Genomic DNA, 22,804 nt, shown 5'->3' with positions numbered 1-22,804 from the left:
ACAGGGAGGAATCAACCTTTCTTGATTCAAAGGCATAGAAAGGGTCTTTAATTAAACATTCTCAGAGCCTCTGTTCCTTTTGGATCTGCCATCTTAGACGGGCTTGTGTGGATAAAATGAGAGTTCCTGGCCAGGATTCTCACCTGGCCCTGGTTGACTAGCTCACTGCACACCTGTGGGCAATACATGGCTGTTGATTCTATAAAACGAGCTCCACCCAGTGCTCTGGGTGCGCGACATGGTGGCAGGGCTGCAAGGCTGCAGGAGAGCAGAGCAGAGGCTGGAGTGGTGGCAGCGCTGAGGACAGAGGCCCAGAGGATGGCTGCGCAGAGGGGCCCAGAGGCAGAGACTGGCTTGCTGCATGCAGACTCCCTCTGAGTGAACAGGATTTTAGTGACTGACCTGCCACCTAGAAATAAAGTTGGGAATAACCCTTTCACCCCAAGAACGTTTTGCTGTCATTTTCTTTGGTCACGTTGAATCCATAGTGAACTTGCCCGGGGCTGAAACCAATTGGCAAGACAGCTTGTAAATTAATGTTCTCTATTATGATAATTTGATGAATATTTACTTTCAGTAGTCTATAAGCTTCCTGAGATGAATAATCACATACATTATTGCTTTCCATTTTCTCTCTAAACCCATCACAAAGCCTGGCTTGTTGGTGTCCAGTTAATATTTACTAAAAGCCAAATGAATTCAAAGATGTTTCAAAATTGTCACTCACAGCTGACATGAACTTTGAATCATTTAAGCCGTGTGTCTTGCCAATGGGTTTCAGCCCCAGGCAAATTCACTGTGGATTCAATGTGACCAAATAAATGACAGTAGAACGTTCTTGGGTGAAAGGGTTATACCCAACTTTATTTCCATGGTGGCATGTCAATCACTAGAATCCCATCCAGAGCAAGTCTGCCTGCAGCAAGTGGGTCTCTGCCTCTGAGTCTCTGTCCTTGGCGCTGCCACCACTCCAGTCTCATCTCGGCTCTCCTGCAGCCTTGCAGCCATGCCACTGCATTGCCCAGAGCACTGGGTGGAGCTCGTTATACAGAGTCAATAGCAACGTATTGCCAACACATGTGTAGTGAGGTAGCCAACCAGGGCCAGGTGAGAATTCTGGCCACAGCAACCTTCACTTTATCCACACCCTGTAACCTTGGGCAAATTCCTTAACTCTCTGTGCCTCCTTTTCCTAATGTGGAAATGGGGTAATAATAGCCCATATCTTTTAGGGCTCACTTAAGAAATAAATGAGATAATGCATGTAAAGTGCTTAACAAGGTGTTTAGCACATAAATCCTAATTAAAATGTTGATTTTGTTTCTTTCCATCCATACAGTTTCTGAGACTACTAGGGATTATACAGAAAGGTGATGTCTTGCTGAGGGGTTTCAGCCCCAGGCAGGTTCACTCTGGATTCTGTGAGACTGAATAATGACAATGGAACATTGGGGGTAAAAGGGTTTATACCAAGCTTTATTCTCACACTGGCAGGTGGAGTGCTAGAATCACATCTGCATCTGTTAAGTCCACATCTGTCTCTTGTCCTGCCTCTCTGCAGAGCACTGGGTAGGACTCTTTATACAGTAACACTGACAATAACGGCTCATTGCCAACAGGTGTGTAAGCAGTAGCCTGTGCTGTAGGCCAGTTACACCATCAAGTAGATTAGGGTCAGGCGAGGTCCTGGCCACAGGAACTAACTTTCCCTGTGGATGATTATGAAGTGGAAAATAAAACCTAGGAGAAAAAGTAAAGATGATGGAATCTGTGTCTGGAAAAAAGAAAGATGAGGGATTCTGAGATGCTATACCAAGAATACAAAGAGGTAGCCCCCAGAACATTATGGCAAACTCTTCTCCACCTTCACTCAATATAGGATATGAGGAAATTTTGACAAACGTGAGCACTTTAGATCTGAGTTTGCTACCGTCTCCCACTCATTTCTCCCTGTTCTTAACTATTGTCGTGATAATTTGGTCACAGTGAGTCTGCACATTAGTAACTCCCTGTTGTAAGAGGTTTGTGGTGTCACTAGAAACTGAAGTCAGTGTTTCAGGGCAGTGTATTAATTCTATTCAGGCATTTCTATTCTGGTCAGCCAAGGAACGTCCTGTCTTTGCGTGTTTTCTTTCACATGTGCTCTCCAGATGAGCAATTCACATTTAAATGTGTATTTCTGTGCTCTTTAAAGATGAGGAAATGTAAGACATTGGAACATACTTTGTGACTTGAATTCTTTGACGTAATTAAAAGTAGAAATGAGTGAACTGTTGCCGAGGACTTAAATTTCTACAACCTGAGCCTTATTTCATTTTTGCCTACTTATTTCAGCTGTGTATTTATTCAATTTATGTTGTGCTTATTTTTGTACTTACATATGTAATATTTCTATCTTATACATATTAATTACTTGGATGGTTAACAAATATTTATTAAACATCTTCCAGGTGGAACAGTTAATGCAAGGATTCAGAGGAAAACTGGGGTTATTTCCAGGCCTATAGAGCCTCAATCTAACAGGAGTGAAGAATCTAGAGCACAGACAAGTCCTCTTGATCAGCTGTGGTTTAGCTCTTGCTATGCTCCAGGCACCATTCTAGACACTGGCAATACAGTCTTGAGCAAACAAGGTAGGGTTTTTATGAGACTACAGTGTATAATTCCAAATTATATATGATGAATTTCATGAAAGAACAGTGTCAAGGCATTCTGCAAGTTGGGGAACAAGGAGCCCATCCATTCAGGAAACTTTCAAGGAGACCGGCCTTAGTGAAAAGATAGGAGTCTGACGTCTGGCTTGGGGCTTTCCAAGTAGAGGGAGGGCACAAAGCCAGTAAGATTCTGAATCTCGATTCCAGTGTGTATGGGGTTTTCCCCGTGCTGAGAAATTCATCAACACCAGCCATGTGTTCTAACAGTTCAATATGCAGCGATAGCATCAGATTCCACAGGGGAAGAGCTCAGTCCCCACAAGACTGCCCTTCATTTCAGATGCCAGTTACAAGCCCAGGTTGATACCTGTATATACTTCCCACTGCCTAACTAAGAAATCAGACATTCCCTCCTTGGGGATTATGCTAGAGCAGCTAGAGCTGCTAGATTCATTTGCTAAAGCAGCTCACAGAATTTAGGAAACCCATTTACTCACTAGATTACTGAAGTATTACAAAGGATATTAAAGGATATAAATCAATAGCCAGATGAAGAGATACACAGGGAAAAGTCCTGAGCAAAGGAGTTTAGTGTCGTAATAGAGTCTGGGGCCAAGCACGGTGGCACATGTAAGTGTTCTGGTTCACCAGCTTGGACGCTCTGAACCCTATCTTTTTCAGCTTTAATGGAGGCTTCATTACATAAGCATGGCTGATTAAATCACTGGCCATTGACAATTGATTCAACCACTGGACCCTCTCCTCTCAGAAGTCAGGAGGGTGGGACTGAAAGTTCTAACCTCTGAAATCACATGGTCATTCTTGTGGCAACCAGCCCCTACTGTAGGCGTTTTTGAAAAATTACCTCATTAACATAACAAAAGACACCTTGATTGCCCATCAGGTAGGAATTCCAAAAGTTTTAGGAGCTCTGTGCCAGAAACTATCAAAGACCAAATATGTGTTTCTTATTATACTTAACAATATAGCAATGGCTTGAAGTTTTGAACCCAGGAACTATGTCTAGGCAATTGCAATCTCTGACTGCAAAAAAAGGAGTGGAGGGAAAACTGTGGAGCAGAGTTTCCCAACCTCAGCAGTATCAACATGCTGGGATGGACAATTTTTTTTGTTGTAGCGGAATGACTTGGGCATTGTAGAAAGTTCAGCTGCATCCCTCGCTATTTCCTCTTCCTCCTCCAACCTGGTTAATCTTTTATTACTTGCTCTTCAATAACTTGCCCATCACCCTTTCACTTATCTCCAAATTTCAATCGGATATACAAATTGAACAGCTTAATCTTGTAGTTGATTCTGGTGACTCTTCACATCCAAGTAAAACCAGTCCTTTTTACTGTGGTGGTGGTGGGTCCCCGCAGTCTGGTTGTGGTGGTCTTCAAGGGCCATTGTACCTTCCGGGGGACACTTGGCCATATCTGGAGACAAAGAAGTTGGTAGAAATTCTGTTTTTGTCTACCTTTCCCCACTTGTTTCTAATCCTTTTCTATCATTTGCTTTATTCTTCTGGACTTTGAAGTGCTGAAGGCTGAGATTTGCTCTTTCGGGGCAGATACTACACCATGTTATAAAAACAACCTCAAATCATTTCTTCGCTACAGGTGGAGCAAGTTTTTAGGGAGATACTTTGGTCAGATAGCTAGGCAGCCATGAGTGGGTGCCTCCCTGTCCTGGGCAAGGTCCTCTCTTTCTCCACCTAGCCCCTTGGCACCAGCTGGAAGAATATGCCCCAAACCCCTCCTGTTTGTGATTCATTCTCCTGCCTTATCAGGGCCAAACAAGATGTGAAAAACCCAATGGAGCTTCCAGACCACCAACACAGGTTGACTGTAGGCACACTAAGACACAGAAAGTGACCTGGAGCTACATTGGGGTTCATTATACCATAATTATAATAACTTTACATTGCAGTTTTGGCCCCCTGTGGGTTTCGCTTGGGTACTTACAGGTAAGCACTGTGCACTGGGAGGAAGGGTCTGTAACCTGAAACTGTCAATCAACATGTCAATTAAATGATGTAAGATGCAGGGAGGGACTTCCCACCATTTGTAAAACCAGACCTAACTCTAGGAGCAGGGCTGCTTCTGATTTCCAGACAGACCACTCTCTGTCTTCCCAGAGAGAATACTTTTCCTTTGATTAATTAACACTTGACGTGTAAGACCATTCTAACAAGAATTCTTACTTCGAGAAGACAAGGACTGAGAAAACACAATGCACTCAACTGCCTTGGGAAAGTGAAGTATGAAAATCATGTGATCATCTGGGTTGTCTTGGGACTGTGGGAAACTGAAAAGCAACAAATTGAGTGCTCTCAGGGCTCCCTGGTATGAGTTCCAGGTGGCAAGAGTTGAAATGATGTGCTAACCTTCACAACTGTAAATTCAGCCATCTTTATAGAAAACCTGTGAGGGGCAACTCTACATTCATTCTGTAGTACATAGGTGTGTATGCATGTGTGCAAGTGTTGCATGTGTGAGTCCTTCCTCCTGCCTTACACCATTAGGGCTTGAACCTATTCTGCATACCTCTGCAGGGTTCTCGTTTCAGAGTGTTCATAAGCAGGAAATATGGAAACCTGGTGGTTTCCAAGCCCAGTACTTCTGCTGATAATGCTGTGGGATGTTGGGCAAACCATTTAACCTCCCTGTGCCCCTGCTTTAGGTCATTGAGAATGAGGAAGCAAGATTCCATGAAACATTTAACTTTCAAAATAGGTTGTGGTCAAAGAGATTGAGTGTCTTAGCTAACTGCTTCTACCTTAGTTAATCTCCCATTTCTATGTTGTGATCAAATTTTGGATTGTGGTGGAGTCAAGAGTCACTCATTGACTGTGGTTTTACCACAAGCTTGGTCTTAAGCCTGGATATGCAGGTCAAATCTTAGACTTTGATAAACCCCCTTCAAATGCTTCCTGAGGCTCTGCTAGTGGGGAGCAAGGTGCAAGCTGCCAGGAAAAAAGAAAACACCTGAATAATTTAGTGGTCAGAGCCAGCCTTTAGAAATGTTTGCCACCCTGCAGAGACAATTGATCTCTGGGCATAAAAGCAATTGGATTTTTCTAATGCATTTTTTTTTTTTTTTGGTTGCACATGGATTTCCTGTTGTCATGGAGGTTAAATTCTAGTGGGAGGAGATAGATCATAGACAAATGTTTGTGGTTTTTTTGGTTATGATAGGTGATATATGAATTATGGTAGAGAATCTATGGTTTTAATCTCTTAGGTAGGGTGTTCAGAGGAGGTATTTGTGAAAAGGTGATGTTTGAGCAGTGACCTGAAGGCAGGAGAAGGAATATCATGAGGAAGAGCACCCCAGGCACAGGGGGACAGAGATGTGAAGGTGCTTAGGAGAAAGAAGCCAGGTGTGTCTGCGGAGTGCAGAAGAGTCTTTGCCTGAGGTCAGACTATGGCCTTGGATGTGTTGAGGGACATGCCACAATGCTGGGAGACAGGCAAAGGTGCCTCGCTGTTCTGCAGTCCCTTTCTGCTTTTCCCTTCCCTGCTCAGAATTGCGTGCAAGAGCCCATTGCCCTATAGCACACTGGGAAAACATAAAAGGAGAAATCCACAGAGAAAACTCTGTATGATGTAGTTCGTACCTGCTGGAGTGGGTGGCAATACAAATGGATTGGGGTCAGAGAACTGGTGACTGAAAGACTTTTGAGCATCATGGTTACCATCTGTGAATATGACTACCAAGGATGCTGCAAGGCTTTAGCAGGTCCTCTTGGCCCAAGCACCCAGAGGGAGTCAGTGGTGAGTACAATGTGGCTTCAAATCTGTGATGGTTAACTTCCTTTGAGACAGAGGCCATGTCTTCACTTACTGGCATTTCTCACTGCACAAACAATAGTATTAGGCAAATGATTAGCATGAATTTGATGTTTATTGAATGACTATGTTGTAATTACATCATAGACCTGGGAATCTGGTGGACCTGGAAGAATCTTGGGGGAACTTCAGGTCCTGGACCTTGCATATTAAAGTGTGAGTTTGTTTTAAGGCCAATATGAAAAAAATATCTTCTGAACTCTTATCAGGGTGGACACAGTAGTCATAAACTCATCATTTGCCACAAATGGGACAGCAGGGGATATTGTCCTGAAGGAGATCTGTTACCAGAGCTGTAGTAGTCACAGGATTCTGGTCTCATATTAATATTGATTTTTGATAACCATGTCCATAAAACATCTGTATACTTGCCAAAATTAAGAAATTCATCAGAGAGCATGGCTTGCTCCTGTGTTTGGCCTGTGAGATCTCACTGTCTAGTGGAATATTCCAGGTGCCACTCTTGAGAGATGAATATCTATATTTTACATTTATCTATCTCTTTTGGAAGATATCATGTGAAGGAGATTCCACTAAATCACTTGGAAAAATCTAAGGAAATACTAGCTTTTCTTTATTTTTCTTAATTCTTCTTGCCATCATTATATTATCATCTTCACTATTATTATTGCTATTACTACTACTATTTTAATTTTTTTGCTTATAGTGACCTTTAGTTACTTTTCTTCTAGATATGTTATTGAATATCCTTTACCATAGGGTAACTTAATGGATTGCTAGTCTTGTTTCAAAGGAGATTAATGATTTAAGTTTTGTTTATAGGACTAATAATCCATGCAGTCATACAGAACTGTTCTGCAAGGTAACATTGCATTTGTTTGCTGTTGTTCAAACTCTCACTTGCTTTGTGATGTTGGTCATATTATTTAGCCCCTCTGAACCTCATTTTCATCATATGTAAAATGGGGGAAAATAATAGTAACTATGTCAGATGTTCTTAAAATTACCTGAGGTGATATATGCAGACTTTCAAGTCCTGTGCCTGGCACAAATGGGGGTTCAGTAACCAAGAGCTGGAATCATTAGCTGTGGTAATAAATATAACTGGAAAAAGAGATAATAAATGTAAGATACAGTTCACCAACATTAAGAAGCACACTAACTTTGTGTAAATTAAAGAGCTCCTAGGTAGACTAAGGTCTTCAGTGATAGGATTGGTTTCCACAGGTTTGGACCAGTGTAGGTTAAATGGCTCAAACTTTTTTTTTTTTTGCCTTCTAAACACTCCACATCTGATACCCTGGTTACACATCGAGCCTTTCCTTGGCATGATCACCCATTTTGACTTTTTAAAAGTCAGCCAGCATAAGGAGGGATGATCTGTACAACTATGATCAGATGGTTGTAGTGGATAATTTAAGGACTTCTCTCAGCTCTGAGATCCTATGAGCCTGTGTGTACCATGGGTTGGTATACTGAGTCATTGCAATTATTGCAGCCATATTATGGAAGGTAAAGTAACCTCTCAGCACAAGTTCACACCTTTCACAGGCAGTATTCACACTCAGGTTTATCTGGCAACAATGTTGGTTTCCTTAAATACTGTGTTATACTGCCCATACCAAAGGAAATTATAACCCCTCAAAAATTCTCAAACAATAAATTTTGTTTTATTTTAAAATATCAATATAGTATCAAATTGTAAGATAATGGACATTTAAAATCAATGTATGTTTCATATAATATCTGGGGATATGAATGTAGGGTTGAATATTAGACAAATCAAATAATATGAAGGTTTCTTAACTACTGTTTTCTTTTATTGCTTCAGATGCAATTTAACAACCACAAGTCATAAGTTAAGAAGACTAAGCAGTTCAGTGTAACATTGTCACTTATTAAACTAATAAATTCAGTCACATTAATATACATATAACTTCTGTTGTATTTGGTAATCAGACATACTTTCATGGATGTATGGTTACATTTAGTATTACAATGACTACAATTTAGAATTGCTTTTATAGGAAAAATACGACTCTTCCTCTCCAATAGTTCACTAGTACTAAGAACTGGTCTCATCATGAATGGTTTTCCCCTATGCTGTGTTCTTTTTCATTCTTACCATCATTAAAGAACTGGGTGATTGGTTATTAAGTGATGACACATATAATCACACTCAGGCTTACTAGATCTTATTCTCCAGGAAGGGACTCTTGTCCTTAATCTTGAATCTCCTCTGGGTAGTGTTGAGGGCTTTTCTGTACCTCAGCCTGGGGCTTCAAGCTGCCTGGTCTTCTACTCTGCTGGGCATCAGCAATATGATGGTCTTGTTTCAAACCTCTTTCATTCTTTTCAGATCATGGGTCAGTCCATAGATCTTGTTGAGAAAAATAGAGTCACCATATCAGACTGAGGTTAGTCCCAAGGAATTGGGTGATTAGTTATTAACTGATCCTATAAAGTGAAGTTGCTTGGGGGATGAGGTTGGAGGAAAGTATCCCATGACTCCTTTTGAGGGACTTGAGGTTGTCCTTTGTGTTGTGTCCTCAGGAAGGGGAGAGGGCTCAGAGTGTGCCCTGGACCCTGATCCTGGGCATGTGGGACAGGAAGATGGGAATAGACCGGACACCTCCTTGCTCCTTTTGGGTAAGTGTTTTGCCACCACCTGCTCCATGTCAACCACAGACCACTATGCAGTGGAGAAGTTTCTACAAGAAATTTAGGTTTAAGATCAGTTTTAAGTTAGTGGAATGTGCTTGCTGTCCACCAAACCCTTTCGCCAAACATCTCCCCATGTGTTTTCTATTGTTTGAAATTCTTTTAACATGTGTCTTTAATTGCACAATAAGAGATTAAAGGCTTAAACTTGCAAATGCGGTAAATGGTGAGTCCATTGTTGAATTCAGTGAAGGGGTTAGTAAGGGGACTTTAGAAATGCAGGAAAAAATGCCTGACCTTCACAATCTTCCTTGGGCCAAGTCTGTCTATTTTTATCTTTATGAGAAACTTTGTGTAACAGGGTATTTTTTGCCAGGATGGTTCTTCACATTCTGAACTTCTAATCACAAATCATCACTGTCTATCTATTTCAATGGTCTTTCCACACAATGACTTATGTTGTCATCAGTGGATAAGTTTGATACATTGGGTTATCCATAGATTCTTATTAAAAGTTCTAGTTTGAGGATTTACATTACTTCTGGTAGGTAACAATAAAATTCAATGCACCAACTAAGTAAATCTAGTAAGGGGGCAATTTAGGGTAGCATCTAGGAAATTGAGACAAAAATGAAAGGGATTTTAGAGGGGCATTGTCCTGAATTATATAAACCAGCAAGCATATTTTGGATTGAACTCAGCATTTTATCTGAGTGTTCATACATTCAAAAAATACCTACTCCAAAGGGAACTATAGATTCAATGCAATCCCAATCAAAATGCTAATGGCATTTTTCATGTAACTAGAACACATAATTCTAAAATTTGTAGGGAACCACAAAGGTCCCTGAATAGTCAAGACAATCTTGAGAAAGAACAAAGCTGAAGGTATCATGCTCTTGGATTTCAAACTATACTATAAAGTTAGTAATTGAAACAGTTTGGTGTTGGCACAAAAACCGATACACAGATCAATGGGACAGAATAGAGAGCCCAGAAATAAACCCACACTTACATGGTCAATTAGTCTATGACAAAAGAGCCAAGAATATATGATGCAGAGAAGACAGCCTCTTAAATAAATGGTGTTAGGAAAACTGGACAGATACATGAAAAAGAATGAAAACTGGATCACTTTCTTAGACCATATACAAAAAAAAAGAAAACTTAAAAATGGATTAAAGACTTATCTATAAGACCTGAAACCATAAAACTCCTAGAAGAAAACAGGTAGTAAGCTCTTTGACATTAGTCTTAGCAATAATTTTTGGGGATCTGTTTCCTCAGGCAAGGACAACAAAAGTGAAAATAAAGTGGGACTACATCAAAGTAAACGGCTTTTGCATAGTGAAGAGAACCATCATCAAAATGAAAAGACAACTCACTGAATGGGAGAAGATATTTGCAAATGATGTATCTGCTAAGGAAGTAACACTCAAAATATATAAAGAGCTCCTACAACTCAATGAAAAAATAATCCAATTAGGAAATGGGCAGACGACCTAAATAGACATTTTTCTGAAGAAGATATACAGATGCTAACAGGCTAACAGGCACTTGAAAGGTGCTCAACATCACTAGCCATAAGGGAAATGCAAATCAATACCACAATAAGCTATCACCTCACACCTGTCAAAATGGCTATCTTCAAAAAGGTAAGAAATAACAAATGTTGGCAAAGAACTGGAGAAAAGGGGATCCTTCTGTGCTGTTGGTAGGAATATAAATTGGTGCAGCCACTATGGAAAACAATATGAATTCCCTCAAAAGATTAAAAATAGAACTACCATACAATCCAGCAATTCCACTTCTAGGTATTTATCCAAAGAAAATGAAAACACTATTTCATAAAAAACATTTGCAATCCTATGTTTGTCACAGCATTATTTATAAGAGCTGGGATATTGAAGCAACCCAATTATCCATTGATAGATGAATGGATAAAGAAAATAGGGTATATATACATAGATATGTATATCTATATCTATATGTATGTATATGTGTATATGTGTCATATATATGTGTATATATGATAGAATGTTACTCAGCCATAAAAAAGAATGAAATACTGACATTTGTGACAACATGGAAGGACCTAGAGTGTATTATGCTAAGTGAAATAAGTCAGAGAAAGACAAATACTGTATAATTTCATTTATATGTGGAATATTTTTTTAAAAACATGAACCAAAAAACCAGAAACTGATACAGATACAGAGTACAAACGGATAGTTTCCAGAGGAGAGTGGGGAGAGGATGGATGAAATAGGTGAAGGGGATTGAGAAGTACAGTCAATCTCTCAGTTATGAAATAAATAGGACATGGGGGATGTAATATACAGCTTACCAATATAGTCAATAATATTGTAATAACTTTGTATGATGACAGATGATAAGTAGACTTAAAGGTGACGACCATTTTGTAATGTATATAAATACCAAGTCTCTATGTTGTACACCTGAAATGAATACAGTATTGTTGATTATTGCTCAATTAAAAAAAATATACACACTCACTGCTGGATTTACAATGGTGAACAAGAAAGGTGTGGTTCCTCTTTGCTTATAACCATAGTCTAGGGGCCGGAGTGGAGCCAAGTGAGTCCATGAGGTCATCTGGCACAAACCTCCTCATAATAATTACAGGTTAGGAAATGGAAGCAGCAAAAGGTGGAGGAAACGGTGCCCTGTCACATCTGGTTAATGGCAGAGCAGGGACTCTAACAACTCTGGCAACTCCCAGCCCAATTCTCTGGTTAAACTAACTGAGTTAGCACAGGCCCACAGGCATTGTGGCAACAGGCTGCTCAGCAGCTCTCTGTGGCCTGAAAGGGTCTCTGCCCTTCCCCAGGCCTCATGGACGCCCAGAAAGTGACTTACCTTTGGGAGTTTTGTTCATGACATTAAAGCATTTTGGGGTGTGATGCAGCAAACACAGGGTTGCAAATGTTTTTACAGCAGAGCCTTGGAGCATGTTGGCATCAGGGGAAGGTTGTCCTCTCTTCTGGCTCCTCGTGCATTTCTGGGCATGCCTGTGCAGGGGAGTTTAGGCAACTCCTGGATTTTTTATAAAATGGTAATTAAAGAGGTAGTAGGAAGGGAGCATGTTCCAGAACCATCCAGAAGAGTCAGCACTTTTGCTGGGTAACCAAGTCTTTATACCTCAGCTTATTACTCAGCTGAAGGAAACCAGCGGTAGAGTTGTGTCTGGAATCAGTAAAGATGCATTCTCAACCAATGGATTTCATGACTGACTTGTCACTTATAAAACTACATCTTTGAACAACAGGAAGATAGGTGCTGGTCTTGAATCATCATGTAATACTATCAGATTGTATTTGCTGCTGCTCTTTGCAAGGATTTTGCAGGCAATTTTTAACCTCTTTTAAGATCGCCTGTAGAGAGATCCATATTCCTAGGTTTTCTTAGGAAATAGGAGTTTTAAGATTTTATTGGGAGTTTTTAGACTTGTTTCATATGGCACTGGAAATACATTTTAATATGGAGGGTTCAAGGTTGTTCCGGTAGGCCACCCAAAGTCATCAAAGAGGTGGATCCTTCCCGCGTCTCCTTGACCCATTTTGCAGATGGCCTTTGCCTGTGTGAGCTGCCTGCTGCTGTGGGGGTGCCCAGGGTCCGTGCAATCACTGGTCTGCTGCTGTCATTCATTTCCCTTCTCTCACACTCAAGGAAGCATACTTGACCTCTAAACCCTTCGTTTCATGGAGTTTCTATTAGTAATTCATGGAACTACTGTTCTGTAGAGCCAACATTGGGAAACCGTGACAAATAGACATGAAACGGGGTGAATGTGATGATAGTGCAGGACTAACCTTGCAACAGTTCAATTTATTAAAACGAGATATGTAGTTCATAAATTCTGTCTTTTCATTTCATTGTCAGCCCAGCACTGGAGCTGGCACAGACTTCACAAGTGAATGGAGGGGTTAGGTCTGTCCCCTCCGTTCTGAAGACACAAGGACAACGGTGATCCCAGGAGGTTGAAGGCAGTGTCCCCCTCTGCTCCAGGGAGGATGTGCCTCAGATCAGCAGAGCTTCCTCAAGTTTGTGTGTTCACTGATGCCTCATATCTGCATCAGCATGAGGGGAAAGGAAGGCAAAAAGATAGTCACTTAATAAATTAGTCATATTGGGAAACTTATCTGTTTCAGGCATTAGTTCCTCTCAAGCAAGGGGTGGCAGCTGTGTGGCCCAGCTTGCAGACTAAAGCCATTTCCCAGTACTATCACTGACACTCAGTGTGAGCTATTTCCAGCTTGTCAGTTGTCCCGTGGCTTGTGAAACTAAGTCCAAAAGAAAAAAAAGCATTTCTACTCCTGTGGCCATTTCCTCCTGACATTTTTGTGGATCCTTCTGAAGCCTCTGTGGTCACCTCTTTGGAGGTCAGAGCATTAGCTGGTTCTCCAACCTACCAGAAACAGGCCAGCCCCAGCTGGTCCCAGCAGCATGCCTGTGGGTGAGGTTCAGAGGTACAGGGTCCTGGCCAGGCTTCCAGCACGGCTGCGCTTAACAGAGCAAGTTTTGGAGATATGATGGTCTAGAGGTATTATAATGGGGTGAACTAGTGGAATTATAACTATTTAGTCCATCCCCCAGCCCCTAGCAGGAAGGAATCTAAGCCAACCCAGACTGGTAAGAAGCAGAGAGATTATTAAAGGTCCATCGAAAAGAAGATTCTATAATTACCTTCCTCCCATTTTTGGTAGCTACAAACCTTGATATTTCCTGGTGATTGAAAGAACTAAGGTTTGCCATCTCCACAGTTTTCCTTAGGGTCTAATGAATTCATCCACACATATAATATACATTTTATATACATATTTTACATACATATATGTATATATACATATATGTATGTAAAATATAAAATGTATATGTACAAAAATACATCATATATATCATATATTTATATATGATACATTTGTTACATATTTATATGTATAAAATAAAAATTTATATATTTATAAAACTATAAAATATACATAATAAATACATTTATATATATATAAAATGTATATGTATGCCATATACACTCACTTACCATTAGGCACTGGTGTGCATGGTTGTGTGTGCTGGGGGAATATAAAAGTGTGTAACAGTCTGCCTCCAAGGGGAGTTTGATCTATTTAAAGATGTGAGACAAAAGATATAAGATACATTCATATGATAAGGGCCACATGAGCCCACCATGAGCTGGGGTCATCCCAGAAAGTATTATGGAGGGGGTGCATCTTCTGCTGGGCGTTAAAATACCACTTGCAACGCCACTACTACCACTACCGCTGCCACCACTGCTGCCACAACTACCACCACTGTTACCGCCACTACCAGCACTACCACCATTACTACTGCTGCTATTTAACATTTATTGAACACTCACCAAATTCCCAGTATTGCTCTAAATATCTGTACAGACTCTCTTAAGTGCTTTTTGCCTGTGTTTAATTGTCACAACAACACTGTCAAGAAGAAAGGAGGGAACTGAGGAATGAAGAGTTTAAGAACCTTGCCCAAGGTCGCACAGCTCTTTAGTGGTGGAGCTGGATTTAAATCGCGAGTAGATTGCAGAGCCCCTGCTCCCCCCTCCCCCCGGCCTAGTGTGCTGCCTCTGATAGAAGGATTTCCATATGTTGAAGAGCAAAGGCTTTCCAGATGAGGCGACTAGGGTCAGAGAAGGAATGGTGGCAGTAAAGTTTAATGGAAGAGACCTGGCTGCTGAGTGCTTGGCATAATGATTGACACAACGCCTGGAATAAAGTACTTGGTAATTGTTGAATTATTGACTTAATGGTTGGAGAGAATGCTGGAGAGGTAGACTGTTATCAGATTGTGTAAGGTTTTGAATTACAGTCTAAGTGGTTTAAACTTAATACTGTGGATAATATCTTCTCTAGTTTGTTTGCATTTCTGGAGAAAGCAACATATTAGTTCATAAACATATATCATTCTAACCTGTATTTTCTTCAGAGCTTTCCACAGAATTGCTGGGTAAAAAAAAAAAAAATTGAAACCATGCTAATGAAACCTATTACAAAATCATGCTCTCCTAAGTTCTACTGAGTCTTCACTGAAAAAGTTAGATGCCAGTTAAACCTGACCAGCCAGTCTTTGCTTGTCAGGCCCATAGTCCTTTCTAAATGCATGCTTATGGGCAAATCCTTAGAAAGCCAAATTATATATGGTGTGACCAGGCTCTCCCTGACTGTAGATGACTGGACTTCTGTTGGGCATTGTGACGCATCAGTGCACTCTCTGGAAATACCAAGATCACAAAAAGCATTCAGCAAAGGGTGTAGGAACTGAAAGATCATGCTTGGGAGAAGGGCCAAGAGGCCACAAGAAACTGCATATATTCTAACATGATAAGAGAGCTGGAAAAATATGTTAGGAGAAAGCATGAGCTAGAGAGAAATTATCTTATGTATGTCTTGAGCCCAGATCTTTTGATTTCAAATTCACTTCTGGATACTTCCTGAAGTTTTCCATAAAAATAAAAATCCTACTACTCCTTTTGAATATTTATTCTCCTTGGCTTTTCTGGTGCATTTTACACAATTGCTCATTCACTCCTTTTTGAAACTTGCCACTGAAGTGCAGTGCCCTGTTGGGTCTCTTCCTCCTCCCATGGCTCTCTTTCTTTTAAGCTCCTCTTCCCCTGTGCCCATGGCTTTTCTGAAACATTGCTCTTCTGTTTTTCTGTCTGTGTGACTTAATCTATCTGTAGGCTTTAAACTTACATCATTTTATTTTTAGTGCCTCAAAGTATGTACACAATCTGGATATCCTTTCTGAGTTCTCAAAGGGCTTATATTTCCCTCGGCCTCCAAGCGGTGGACACTCAACTGATTAGAGAAGGCTCCATTCAGTCCCCCAGTCAGCTCTTGGTTCAAGACTGTCACCTCTTACCTGACATCTCCATTCACAGTGGATTTTATATGCTACAGCACCAGTAATCTCTAAAGCACAGCTTTGATTTTATCCTTTCCCTGCCCAGAAAACTTCAGTGACTCCTCATCTAACCAGGAAAAATTCACATTCTTTAACTTGGTACTTTTTTCTTCCTTAATATGGTCCCAACCTATGATTCCAGAATATTCACATGTTTTTTAGACTTCTGCAAAGTAGAGTCCTTTCTATACCTCCTCTAGTTTTCAAAATTCTATTCATTTCTCCCAAATTTCCAAAGTACCACCTCTTTCATAAAGCATTTGCAAGTCTAAATAGAATTGATATCTCTTTCCTCTTAATTTTCATGACTTTTTTTTGTAATTGTTAAAGCAATTATTGTAAGGTTATTGAGCATTCATTTTACTTTCCCTGTGATGTCGATCATTTGTATTTGGCTATTACACAGCTGTCAAAGTTTGCTGTGTGTGGCCTGTTAGTTCTCAGTTCCATTCCTTGCGTTTTCCTGCTCTGTTCTGTATCACAGGGGCTAAACCTGTGGGCTGCGCCACCCACACTCCTGTGTCAACTGGTTTCTTGCTGGGTGATTTTGTACAGTGGGGAAGTATGGGTACTGGCCTGAGAAACGAGGGTCTTCTCCCTACCGCCTGTCCCTTGGGAGGTATCCGCAGAAGAGGTCTAACCCCTTTGAGGCTCCAACTCCCAATGGATAGTTTCAGCTTCTGACTGGGGGTCCCTGCCCCAGGAGCTGGGAACACTGCCTCCTTATACTTCCTGACTAGGGATGGTGGTGGCGCCTGCAGTTGTTTCTGGACTGCTTCATGCTCCCCTGATGGGGCGGCTGCTTTTCCCATCACCTGTGTAATTGATTCCCATATATTAAATTCATTTCATTTGAAATACGTGGTTTCTGGTTTTCCAGGGCGACAGATGTACTCTCTTCCAGTTTTCACAGGGAATTAGCTCTTATCCTTACGTGCTTTGCGACGCCTGCCTCAGTGACTTGCATATTGCAGGTGCCAAATACATAGTTGCTGAATAAATACATACATAAAGAAAGAATTTTGCTATGTTTACAAAGAAGTGCAGTTAAGTTTTAGAGAAATTACTCAAAAAATTTTAGAAGGCACTAACATATATTAGTGGTCAAGAAGAGATACCAAAACCCAAAAGTTGAAGACAATATCCTCATTATTAAAAAGTGAAAAAGGCTACTGGGAGACTTAATGAGGGCACTGCATTTTGCATTAGAAAATTCAGTGGGCTGGAAAATATCTCTCTGGAGGATTTCTTTTTCACTTTTCCTCCTACTGAGCTTTGAGGAATGCTTATAAAGTTAGGGGACTAAAATTACTCTTAACATTAGCTATCCGGTCTCTTTTCCAATCCCAAATGTCAGTATTCTCTACCTTGGCCCTAGGAGGTCTTAGGAAAATTTTCTTCCTTGAGGTCCTTTGACCTACGAGAACTCATGGGTTCTCTGAGTCACTCACACCTCTGGTTTTAGGGTTCCCCCTCTTGGGGGCTGCAATAATAATATGGATGAATATATGGGCATATGGAAGACATGGCAGGAATGAGGAGTCGCCACTTTTTTAGAATTAATTCCACTGCAGAGGAAAGAGGATTTGTGAATTAAATTTTTAATGGAAGGTGGATTCCTACTCTGCCTTTGGATTGATCCAAGGCCTTCTCCCCCAGACTTAATTTCCTCATTCATCAGAAAGTAGCAGAGATGATAGAAAGGATTCTATGGAGCATTGACTTGATGGAATGAATGGAGGATGAGCTGAAACGGGGAGAGAATTTAACCATTGCCATAGATGGATGCTGCCACTCAAAGTGGTTGTGGAAAGTAATGAATCTGATGGCTCCATCAGAAGAAGGTTGACTTGTTTAATCCACAGTTAATTACTGGGTACCTAGTATGCTATTGGCACTGTGGTCAGCACAGGAATTGCAAAGAAGGTGCCAACGAGTGTCTGCATTTATCATCAAATGATATCATTTCTGGTTTCTTACTATTAATCTTTGCAGACCAATGATCAGGATAAGCTTTCTATTTGTTCAGATTCTTGGCGATGAAAGCAATGGGGGAGAGGACACAATGGGCTCATTGAAGTTAATATTTCTTCCTGCTTTGCATGTGGATGTGGTCAACTTTTTATCCCTGTAACAATATATATTTGTTTACAATCTCTTAAAAATGTTTCCTTGTGTTGACAGGAAACACAGATATTTTTAAATCATTTTGTTTCAGCTTGGAAAGAGGGTACTGTGGGAGTGAATTCAAAATCCCTGGCCTGGTGAGCTGAGCTGCCCCAGTGATAACTTGTTCATTGCTGAGTGTGTCTGGAAATCTGTTGGGACTTTAGTTTTAAAAGGTCTTTTTTTTCCCTCCCTCCCCAAAGGAGGCGGTGTCCATGGCTGTTCACCTTCAAGACATGTGGTTTTGATATTGGCTGTGTCAGAGGGCTTGCTATTCCCCATAGCTGAGGAGACTGCTTCCTGTGTCATTGTGAGAATGATGGGCTCAGCTTAGCGTCCTGGGACCTCACCCCTTGCTTGGAGTCTCTGTTTTTTCCCCAGCAGCTTTGGGATGGGTCTGATTTCCAGTCAAGAACTAGGGACAGCTTGCATGTGCTTATGCATAATTGTTTATGTCAAGGTCACTGGATTTTCCTGGCACACGCAGCTCAAGGTAGGAGCCTGAGGGTCTCCAAGACACCCGGGCATGGTTTGACTTTTCCTCTGCCAGATCATGTGTGTAATTAACATCTCTTGAGTACCTGTTATATACCAGGCCAGAGCTACTGTTAAGTCAAATAAGTCACAGGTGTTAGGTTCAAGGAATTGTCACTATAATATTAAATTACTTTTAAATTCTGATCAGGTTAACATTTTATAATTTTTAGCATGAGCTACAGGATGATGTGTTTAGAAATCTATTAATATGCTTCACATGATAAGGTCAACTTTATGGAGAGGTTCACCATAACTGACATGGTGGGGAGAGGGGGTGTGTCACTGATGGAAGACCCTTCTCCAAAAGTATCACCTTTCAACCCCTCAAATTCCCATAGTATTTTTTCACTTTCAGTTTCAAGCAATAAAGATTTAACTCTGAAGATTTAAAAAAATTTTTTGGAGTGGTCAATTTGTTAAGCTTATTAAAATAACTCTTCCAACCACTTCATCAGTTTAATTTCATCCTAAAGCTCTAGGACTTTCCTTTAGGAGCCTGGAGAAGTTTTCTACTTCCTTCCTATCATGCGGTTCTGCTTCCCTGAGGTTCCCACTGTCTGTCATGTAAGGGAACAAAACACTAGAGGTAGTGGGTCAGAGCTTCTCAAATTCTAAGTGGATGGGGAGAGAGTTGAGACAGTTCATAGTGTGGATTCTGTCATAGTGAGTGAGAACTGTGGTTATCTGCTAACAGTGGGGTGGTTGCTCAGTAAGGGGCAGAGAACAGGCTGCGGTGGAACGGTTTGACAGCAACATCAAGGGCGCAATGATGGGTGGAGAAGATGGAATTTGCAGTCAAGGCAGTATAGGTTGGTCATTTACGAGCAAAAAGATAGCTGGCTGGTGGTTGTGTGTGTGACAGAGGGAGAGAGAGAGAGAGACAGAGAGAGATGGTAATAAAAGAGGTGTAAGATGTCCCGTCACTGCTCCAAAGTGATTTTTGTGCTAGCCCCAAAGAATGACTCTAATGATGGAAATTTCAAGCTAGATGAAGAGGGGAAGCTGTTGACTTACCTGACTAGGTGGGAGGGGATTTTGGAGCAGTTGCAACTTTGTAGTCCTGTCAAAATACTCCTGGAAGCCCTCTGAGGACTGGGGATCCCTGGATGTTCTCTGGGTTGAAAATGATGAGGATCATGTTGGACCATCTCAGACCTCTTGGGTATTGCCACAACTAGGCCTCGAAGAGGCGGAGTGAGGCTGGTACACTGGAGCAGTACCAGGGCAGCCGCTGCCATGCTGCAGGCCAATTCCATGGCATACCTGACACCAAATCTTTTGCCTACATGATTCCATTTAATCCTCTCAATAAATTCATGAAGTATTACCAATTCTGGTTTATGGATGAAGAAAAAAGCTCAGAGTGATTAAGTAACCTGTCCAAGATCTAAAATCAGGAAGATTTGATACAATATATTTCTATTACACAATGTCTCAATTCTCCCTATACCTGTGATTTCCCTTAAATGAATGGATTTCTGATAAGATATTCTATTCTGTTCTAGTGAGAAAAGGTCACAGAGCCTCAAGGGTTTGGAGCTGACCTTTCTAATGTGACGCAGAAAGCAAGGCCCCACTTCCACATTGCTGGGCTCTCCTTGTGTGCTAGCTTGCTACAGCTGGTTCTATGATGCAATGTCCATCTTCCTATCTACCCATAATTTGATAATATGAGCAGCAAGGCAGTGGAGCATCTGCTCTTCGAAGGCCACAAAGGAAGTGAGTATCTTCTCTATGAGCATAGGTGGCTATGGAGAAAGGTAGGCACTGCTTCCCAACTTCCCTTCCCAGGGAAATAGAGGGGTGTAAAGTGTCAAGGACTTAAGAATTTCATTGATTTTGGTGTAGAAGTTGCTGGTTTTATTCATTTTTGGTTTCCAGCTAACTTTTTATTCCACATTAAAAATGTGCTGTTTTGTACAGAGCTTGCACTTATTTCAAGTTTCTGAATTTGCATACTTAGCTGATATGCTGAAAATTATTAACGTACATAAAACAGCAAAACAAAAATGTTCAAATTCCCAGCTGACAACATACCTGTTCTCTCATAGGTCACATTCAATTATGTGCTGCTTTTCATTCTTGTATGTCAGATTTTACTTCTCTGTGGTCTGCCCACCTGCAAAATTGTTCTTTATATGACAATAATAGTAGCAGTCCAAACAACAATGAAGTCTCTCTGGCCCATTCTTCCACATCTGTCTCTGTCATTAGTTCTCACATTCGAATCCAGGGACTATAAATGCTGCCCTTGAGGCTTCTTCCTTAGCCTTTCAGCCCTGCCCACTCCTTGCCTTTCCCATGGCATTTTATACTGGGACAAAATGATATGTTGAAAATTCTGCCTCCTCAATTGCATGCTAACCTTTGTACCAGTTAGGGGCTCACACAATTAGAGTTTCCCTCATGTGGTTTAACTGAAGAAATTTTAATGAAGACCCTATGCAGAATGATTGAGGGTAGGTTTAAAGAAAGTCAAGGTACTCAGATACTAGCAAGCATGAGAAGCCATTGGCATATCTGGGCCTAGATGACCCAGGGGGAAATTGTGTCACTGAATCTCAGATTGGGCTGAAGCCATGGAAAGTAGACTACCAGATAAGAGCTATAACCACGAAGATTCAGGGGGAGACATACCCCAGCCTCTTTCCTGCTGTTTCCAACCTCCCACGAGTGCTCCCATTGTGAGGGGAATGGACCACCAGATGGCAAGGGTGCCTGGGGCATTGGTGCGGTGGGAGTTGTGCCCCTGGAGGACAGAGTAGGGCAGAGAAGGGATGAGACGGATGTGAGCATGTGGAGTAGCAAATGGAGAAAAACCAGCATAACATCTTATTCATCTTTGGACCCCCCACAGACAGTACAGTGCTCAGCACCAAGGAGAAAGTTAACAAATGTTTTTAAGTGGAAGAGACCTGAAAGATGTCTCAGAGCTCAGTGGGTTTAGTTTCCTGACTTTAGAGCTGAGGAAACTGGCATTGAGAGATATGGAGGTGACTTGCTCAAGGCCATGCAAGCAGCCTGTGGCTAAATGAGGATCCGGTTCCATGGCCCTCCATACCACCCCTGTCTATTGGTGAGCACCATTCTATCTTGTCTTCTCACGTTTCTGCTCATTATATTTATTTTGGTCTTTTTAGTTCTTGGCAACTTCACCTTACCCTCACACTTGGAACAGCTTCTTTCCCTTCCTCTTCTCAGTCACACACATCGCTAAGTAACCGTCATAGGTCAGATGATGCACTCTGTCCAGAACCGACAAGTGTGAGTATGACTGTGCTGGTCTCCATGCTCATGCTGAAGCCACTCCTTTGGATGGGCCATTCCTTATTCTTGGGATGTAATTCATCTCTGTGACCTCCTTGACAACTCCTGCCAACATACACAGCTCGATTCTCCTGCCGCCTCCTCTGAGAGGTAGCCAGTTCCCTCTTTTCTGGCATCTGCCTCATTGCATTGCTATTACATGTGCATACATCTCACTCCCCTTACTTAAGACAAGCACTCTAACTCTAGTGTGATTCCTATCACACAGTAGGTCTCAATAAATGCTTGGTGAGCAATTGAATGAAGGGTGATGAAGGACTGGATCTATGATATGGCTGCCTTTGAGGCTGGTTTCTTCCATTCTCTCCTACCATGGTTTCCTTGCAGCCACTCACAGACGAGTGGTCAGTATGTTTTATTCTTGGAGGTGTTACTACTGTTTGTGGAGCACCTATGACTTGCCAAATGCTAAGTTAGTCCCCATTTGACAGGTGAAGAAACTGAGCTGCAGAATAAACTGACTGCGCAAGGTCACATGGAGATTTGTACTGAAATATGACTCTGAGAATGCCTGACTCTCACTATATGAACTCTGCTTCATTGTCTCATATGCCTTATGCTTATATGAATATACTCATTTACTTATAAAATTGAAATATTTAATTAAAATTCTATATGAAGAACATTTTGTGCTCCAACTCACACTGATTTCTTTGGCTATGAAGGTAATCACTGCCT

This window comes from Manis pentadactyla, chromosome 11 (assembly GCF_030020395.1).
Source record: "Manis pentadactyla isolate mManPen7 chromosome 11, mManPen7.hap1, whole genome shotgun sequence".
Taxonomy (NCBI): Eukaryota; Metazoa; Chordata; class Mammalia; order Pholidota; family Manidae; genus Manis; species Manis pentadactyla.
Note: the sequence above shows the minus strand (reverse complement) of the source record.